The sequence below is a fragment of the Balaenoptera borealis genome (assembly GCF_965194805.1).
Source record: "Balaenoptera borealis genome assembly, chromosome: 1".
NCBI classification, from domain to species: domain Eukaryota; kingdom Metazoa; phylum Chordata; class Mammalia; order Artiodactyla; family Balaenopteridae; genus Balaenoptera; species Balaenoptera borealis.
The window spans coordinates 175,095,635-175,102,971 of NC_138860.1; the positions used below are offsets into that span (position 1 = coordinate 175,095,635).

The 7,337-nt window shown below is 53.0% G+C and overlaps 1 protein-coding gene across 4 annotated transcripts in view; it reads right to left on the reverse strand.

Moving 5' to 3' along the window:
• Positions 1-7,064, reverse strand: part of NCMAP (non-compact myelin associated protein) — a 45,369-nt gene extending 38,305 nt beyond the window's left edge. For 2 of the 4 annotated variants that reach the window (XM_082342579.1, XM_082342578.1), the window contains exon 1: positions 6,312-6,772. The gene's annotated coding sequence lies outside the window, so the exon portion shown is untranslated. Of the gene's footprint in view, positions 1-6,311; positions 6,773-6,975 lie in introns of those variants that run through there. The other 2 variants (XM_082342575.1, XM_082342576.1) reach the window with 2 other exon arrangements.
• Between the last annotated feature and the right edge of the window lie 273 nt (positions 7,065-7,337).

Sequence of the window (7,337 nt, forward strand, 5' to 3'; positions counted from 1 at the left end):
TTTTACAAATGTCTTCCCTTATCTTTTTAGGCATAATTATCGTGCTTTACTTCAAAATCTTGGTCCATCTACTTCAATCATTCTGCTTTAGATGACATATGCAGCTTGATTTATTGTCTTTCTTGTATAGTAGTTGTACTTCTTGGGCATCTGATTATTTTCGTGGGTGAATTCATGTCTCCCTGGGGGTATTTGCTCTCAGTCTGGTAATGTGCCCTGGGGAAGGGCCAAAGGCATTAAGAGGAAAAAAGATGAGCCCGGGGCCAGAGAGCCACACAGACTCCCTCAGCCACCTCCTTCCCGTTGGCACTCTGCCTGTGTGTGTGTCAGGCTTCACCTTGGAGTTCCAGGGAGAAGCAGCCTTGGCAGGAGGTAGAATCCTCCAGTGGGATCCCACAGGCTAGGCTGGGTGGTGGGGTTGGACGGGCATTGATGGGGGAGTGAATGCCTGAAGCTTGTCCTGTTTTGGTCAGTCCCTTACTCCAGCAGGGCTTTGAGCTGCCCCAGACTCCCCCCAGGGCTGTAGCTGCCAACTTCTGCACTACAGAGGCAGGAGATAGTGACTGTCCCAAGACAAGGAGCAGGGACAGGAAGTGGGTAAGCGTCCTAGAGAGCAGGACAGTGGAGAGGTCAGTCCACCATTCATTCATTCCACACTGAAAGTGTGTCTTTCCACACTGAAAGTTGTGCTGGGCGACGGGGGAGACCGTGGGAAATGGACCCTGCCCTCATGGAGGTCATGCTCTGACAATGAAACAGGGAAGAGCTAAATCTGACTACAGATTGGATCTGTTTCTTTTACTTTAACCTTTGCTTTCAGCTGCTTTTGTTCATTAAAAGGATATTGTCTCTACAAAATGGCCTGCCTTGGGGAACCCTGCCCCTCTGCCTGAATGTTAAACCAAAGTGCCTTTGTTCAGGGAAACATCCCGACCCTGTCCACCTGTGGATGGCTGCAAGAAAGAAGAAATTAACACGTCCCCTCACCGAGGCTGGCCATTCCAGGGGACAGCTGCAAATCTTATGGCCTTTTTACTTTACTTCCTCACCTCCTTCCCCTCTCTGTTCTATAAAGAAAATGGCATCCGAACCCGATAAGTTGGTTTTTCGGAGACATTTGTCTGCCATCTTCTCGGTCTGCCGGCTTTCTGAATAAAGTCGTTATGCCTCACCTCAACGTCTCCGATTTATTGGCCTGTTGTGCGGCGAGCTGAGAGAGCTTGGACCTGTAACTACAACGGTCTAACAGACCCAGCTTAGTTCCCTACTAAGGTCCCTATCTTGGCACCTCCTTTTGGGCACCTCACTGAGTCTTCCTAAGTCTCAGTTTCTTCATCTGTAAAATGGAGATGAGACAGTTCATGCCAAGTGATTAGCAAATGCCCAGCACATTGAGAGCTCTCAAAAATATGAATTACTGTTGTTATTATTACCATGACCAATGATAATGTTTCTGGGGATTAGGTAGGAACTTGGAGCTGCTCCCATAAGATAAATGAATTCCCTTTTGTCCTCTGGGCAAACCAGTCACCCTTTAGGTCTGAGACTGGATAGAAGGCCAAGATGGGGTGTCTAGAATTTCCACATAAGAGGATAGAGTGGTCTTGGCTCTTTGAAAAGTTTTGGTCAAGAAGTAGCGAGGCAGAGGGTGGGAGTTTGGTGGGGAGGTGAATAAAAAAACCAAGTTACATTTTCCAGAGAGAACTATTAATACCACCATAGGCATTAAGATTTCAGATAACTAGTCTCTTTTCTACAGTTTCTTGCTTGTTCTTTTTTTTTTTTTTAATTGCTAAAGGGAAGTACAGGGAGGAGGTTAGAACTTCCAGTGTGGGCGGGAATCTCAACCTTGTTTCTCCCTAGCCTCAGGGCCTGTGTCCCTCCTGGGCCCAGGAGACAAAGTGCCAGGGCTCACAATACTTTCCCCGGGCTCACAAAAATGTTCTCATTTCTGTCAAAATCAGAAGAAAACAGGAACTTTTAGGTTGAAGAAAATGTTTTAATACACCAATGCTGTCATTAATATAACTGTTAATATTTTTTAGGGAGGAAGGCGTCCACGAAGGCAAAATTGCGTCCCTGGTAAGCTCTGTGACCACCAGCAAGTGGTCTCTGAACCTTAGCAGGGACCGAGGGAATAATACTACTCACTTCCTGGGCTGCCGTGGGTGTTAAAGGGACTGAGGCATGTGGAGCATTTAGCGCTGTGTGGGCACCAGCAAACACAGGCTCTCAGCAAGCAGACGTTAACCATTTATTTCCCTCTGAGACCCGCAGGCTAAAACCTTAGGAAAGCTGGAGGAGGGTTAGGGGATTAGGGACAGCAGCGGAGGAACAAGTTACACAACTGCTTTTTAATTTGCACGACAGGCTGAAAGAGATCATCCCCAGTGGAGGAACAGATGGAAGCTTCAAGGCCAGGCCATGTGTGCCGGCGTCTGCCAGAAACCAGACAAACACCAGGAAAAAGAGCTGAATTTCCAGTGCAGGCCCGAGGCAGGTGTTAGCCTTGGAGAATGAGTGAGTGAATGAATGAATGAATGATGAATGAATTCTGGAGGAATTGAAAAATCCTGAGGCTTGTTGGCCCTAAAAGTTGGCTCGACAGGTCCCAAGACACAAGCTTCTCTGAAGGGGAAGGGAAACTAATATTTATTAAGGGAGGACTGTGGATAGTATCCCCTTTAATACATTAGGAAACTGAGGCTCAGAGAGGCGATGTGGCTTGACCAAGATCCCACGGCTCAAAAGCAGAGGCCTATGTCCCTGCTCTGTGCCCCATCCTCACAGCTGGCTGAGGCTGCCCCAGATGCAGCGAGGCGTGCTGGCGGTCCAGGGTCTGCACGGGTCCTTGAGATGCCAGGAGCTTCTAAGACCGCCCCCTCCACCTCCTGAAGCTGCCCAGGACGTACCATAGGATCTGGCAGCCCCACTGAGGGCCCCAACAGCTCAGGAGTATCTGGCCCAGGCAGGAGGCCCCTCACAACAGGCCTGGAAGCTGGCTGAAGAACAGGCCTCTCTGTCTTAGAGACTGGCACACCCTCTTTTCCTTCCTTAGGCCAAACTGCAGCCACCACCCCCAGGAGTTTCAAACCACATGAGAGGTTCCAGCCCAGCTGCCACTGGCCCTACCCCCTCAACTGTACCTACACCCAGCCCTGCTCAGGAATCCAGAGACCTGCTGGCAGGCTCTTGCCTTGGTCCAGTCCCCTTCCCCTCTTCCTGCCCCCTCCTGCCCACCGAGGATCTATCGTCCTGATAAGGAATTCCTCTGAAAGCAGGCAAAGAGGGATCCACCCTGCCAGATCCCAAAGCAAAGAGTGGGATGCCAGAAGCCCAGATGTCAATGACCGCATCAGGAGGCCGGATGGATGGAGATGGGGAACCCAATAGGGCGGTGTGCTCGGCGCTTGGAGGTTGTCCAGGAGAAACAAACACGCCGCTGCTTCTGGGCTGCCTTCAGAGGCTCTCGCATGGCAACGTGCAGGGGGCATCTTAACACAGGCACTGCTGGCCAGCAATACTTAGCCTAGGTTAGAGAGGTTCCTATTTTGGATTATTTTTCTCCAATATCAAACATACATCTTTTAAAAAGTAAAGTGAACATACATAATTTGGGGCCTATTTTCATCATATGAGGTTTTTGGTTTTGTTTTTAATTAAAAGGGTTTATTGGGCAACTTAAAATCCACTTTACCATTCTTTTTTTTAAGCTTCCATTCCATTTTATTGGAAGATTGGAAAGTAAAGAGAAATGTTGCAGGATTTACAATTCCCAGAGACTCTCACAGCCCACTGTAGTGACAAAGCACTTGGATTAGGAGACTTGAGGTCTCCCCTAACTCTCCACTGACCGAGTGCATCTCATCCTCTCCGGACCCCAGTTTTCTCACCTTTAAATGGAGGGAGCCCTCTGTTACCTTTAAGGGCCCCTGTAGCTCCTATCTTCTGTGACCCTGAGTCCCAGGAGCAATGGGATGGGGATCAGCTTGGATGTTGCTTTCCTCCTCTCAAAGCCCCGGGGGGCTCCGGGGGGCTGATTGTCAAGGGTACAGGGCTGGGAGCGGCAGCACAGTGCCTAGGCCTCCCCCTGAGGTGTAAATGTCTACTAGTAGTGGAGTCTTCCCTAAGACGCTGATGGTGGCAGGAGAGAGGGTGGAGGCACAGAACATGTGGCAGGGGGACGCACCCTTCAAGCTGTGGGGTAGGGATTGGACAGGGGAAAAAGAACTTGCGGTGCTTACTTCAGTTCTGTCAGGAGGTGCTCTCCTCTCTCAACGCCAAGAGCCCCAGTCCTCAGCCCAGGTTTGTGCATTCCACAGACATTCACCGAATGCCTACCACGTGCGGGACACTGTCGTAGGTGGGGATACAGTAAGGAAGGAGGCAGGCTTGCTCCCTGTTCCCATAGAGTTTACAGTCGGTGGGAAACACAGACATTAAATGATTATGAGCAATTATGGAAAGTGCTAAAAGGAGAAGCTTCGAACTTGGCTCTTTTGAGGGATACAGTGGCTCCCATCTCCTCTTGATGTGTTCCCCCAAATCTCTCACCTCCACTTCATTCTCACCTCCTCCTTCATCAAATGTTCCATTAAACATTTACTTTTCAATTGCTTCTCACAGACTCCTAGTCACCACAGGGAGATGGAAACCCAATGAGGCTGCCTGCCAGGACGTCAGACAGGCTGAAGGTCCCTAACTTTGCTAAGAGTGGCTCCACCTCAAGGACATAGCTCCCTCCCAGCCTGAGGCATCAGTGGCCACTGTCCACAGGGGTGATAAGGGGTGTGGGAACCGGCCACGGGGATAAGCTTTGAATCCACTGCAGCAGATTCCCCCAGAGACCCAACACGTTCCCCTAGCCCAACTCACTGTGAGCCTGGCTCAGCACACCCACAGTAGTTGGCCCACCTGGCACCACACTGCCCCCTTCAGCTACCTCACCACCAGCCAGGAGACAGCAGGACAAGGTGAGGAATGTCCCACCCCCATGAAGGGGCCATGGGAGCCCCTTTCCCTTTTCATCTTCCGTTCCCATCAGGCACCCACAGTCCTTTGCTATGTCTTCCCCCGCCCCCCGCCCACCCGCCTCCCCTTACCCCTGTAACTTGGAGGTGGACACTCAGAGGATGTGAGAAAGATATCTGACCTACCTAGAGTCCCAGCTCCTTCATCTACTCCCATGTGGCTGCTGGGATTCAGGATTCCAGGATTTTGTGTGCCCTCCCTACCTCTGTGCTCTGGATGAGCTTATCATGTTACTCCCCTGCCCCCCATAAGAGGGGGTGCCCCAAATCTGTTACTCTGGGCTTATCTTAATCTGTTCCACTGCTCCATCCACCTAAACCACCAGCTCCTACATCATCCCATCTATTAGGATCTGATCATCTCTAAATTCACTGCTATTTATTGACTACTTACCACATGCCAACTGTTGTACTACATACTCATTCATTGTTCACTCATTCAACCAATATGTAGTGAGACCTACTATATGCCAGGCACCATATAATGGTGAACCAAATAGACATGGCCCCTGCCCCCAAGAAGCTACAGCCTAGGGCTTCCCTGGTGGTGCAGTGGTTAAGAATCCGCCTGCCAATGCAGGAGACACGGGTTCGAGCCCTGGTCCGGGAAGATCCCACCATGCCGCGGAGCAACTAAGCCCACGCACCACAGCTACTGAGCCTGCGCTCTAGAGCCCACGAGCCACAACTACTGAGCCCACGTGCCACAACTACTGAAGCCCACGCCTAGAGCCCGTGCTCCGCAACAGAGAAGCCACGGCAACAAAGAGTAGCCCCCACTCTCAGCAACTAGAGAAAACCTGCGTGCAGCAACGAAGACCCAGTACAGCCAAAAATTAAATAAATGAATAAATAAATAAATTTATATATAAAAAAAAGAAGCTACAGTCTAGTGGAAATTAACAGCTTATATTTACTGAGTGCCTATAATATACAAACCTTGTACTAAGCACTTTATATGGACTAGCTGACACTCTGTCAAAGAAATTGCTTCACTTACGGAGCAAAGGGAACTGTAGAGAAATGCAGGGTCCTGCCCAAGACTAAGTTATTGGCCACCTAAGGGGCAAGGCAGGGATTCAATGCCCAGGTTGACTGATTCTAAAGCACCAGCACTATGCTGTCTTCCCCACCCCTACTCAATCCCACCCCCTCCAAGCGCCCCTCCAGATCCTCCTCCCAGACTAGACGGCTTCCTTGGTCCCTCTAAGCCTGCTCTAGTATTTGACACACCCATGTCCTCCTCCTGCCAGATATCCAGACCACAGAACGTGTCCCCACCTCTTTCCTCTGGAGCAGCTAGTCCAGTGAGCCACCCCGGAGCTGCTGAGTTTGCTGATCTGAGCTAGAACACTGGTTTCCTCCCCCTGCTGTGGGTTTTCATCGCAGATCTTCCTCCTGGAGGGGCCTCCGCACAGGGCTCACCCATCCAGACGCCCATTTCACAGATGAAGCCAACACAGGTCCTGAGCGGTTCAAAATCCCTTTACCTCCTGGCTGGCCGAGTCCGCTCCCTTTTCTTCCGGGGAGTCTCGGACCCTCAGCCGGAGGCTTGGTGAGGGCGGTGGGACAAGGAAACGACCTGCCTGCGGGATGCCCGGAATATCAACCCCCCAAACGCAGGCTGGCGCTCGGGGCACTTCTCCGCGAGGGTCGAGCTTGCTCGGCACTCCGGGCACTTGTACGCATGCCCCATCCCCACTTCCAAAACCCGCAAAGGGTGATCGATATCCCTCCCTCCACCCCGACCACCGCCCACCGCCCTCGCGCGCAGACCCCAGGCACCTCTTCCAACGAAGGTGGGGGTGGGACTGGGAACCCCTCACCCTCCCTCTCCCGTCACCCCTCCGCGGAGCGCGGCAGGTGGACAGCGAGCGGCTGCGCCTGAGCCGGGCCGCCCGTGCCCCCCGCAGACCCGGCGTCCCCGGCGTCCCGCGCCTCCTACCTGCTCGGGGGAGCCCTGCGCGCCGGCCGCCGCCCGCTCCGCCACCCGCCGGCGCCACCACAGCCGCCCCGGCTCCGGCCGCCCGGGATCCCGCCCCCGGCTCCGCCCCGCCCCGCCCCGCGCAGGTGATCCCGGGGAGGGGCCGAGTTGCCCCCTCGGTCACTGCCTCGGGGGCCATGCTGGGGGCGCCAGGCTGGGGACGCTGGCTGGGCGGCGCCTCACCGCAGTGTCCTCGCGCTAATGCTGGCCTGGGTCCTTCTTGAGATTCCAGTTCTGGCACACCCACCCCCACCCCCAGGCGCTCAGCCCACCAAGGCCACGTCTCCCAGGCCAGACTTCTGCCAGGGCAGAAGGGGAGAAGG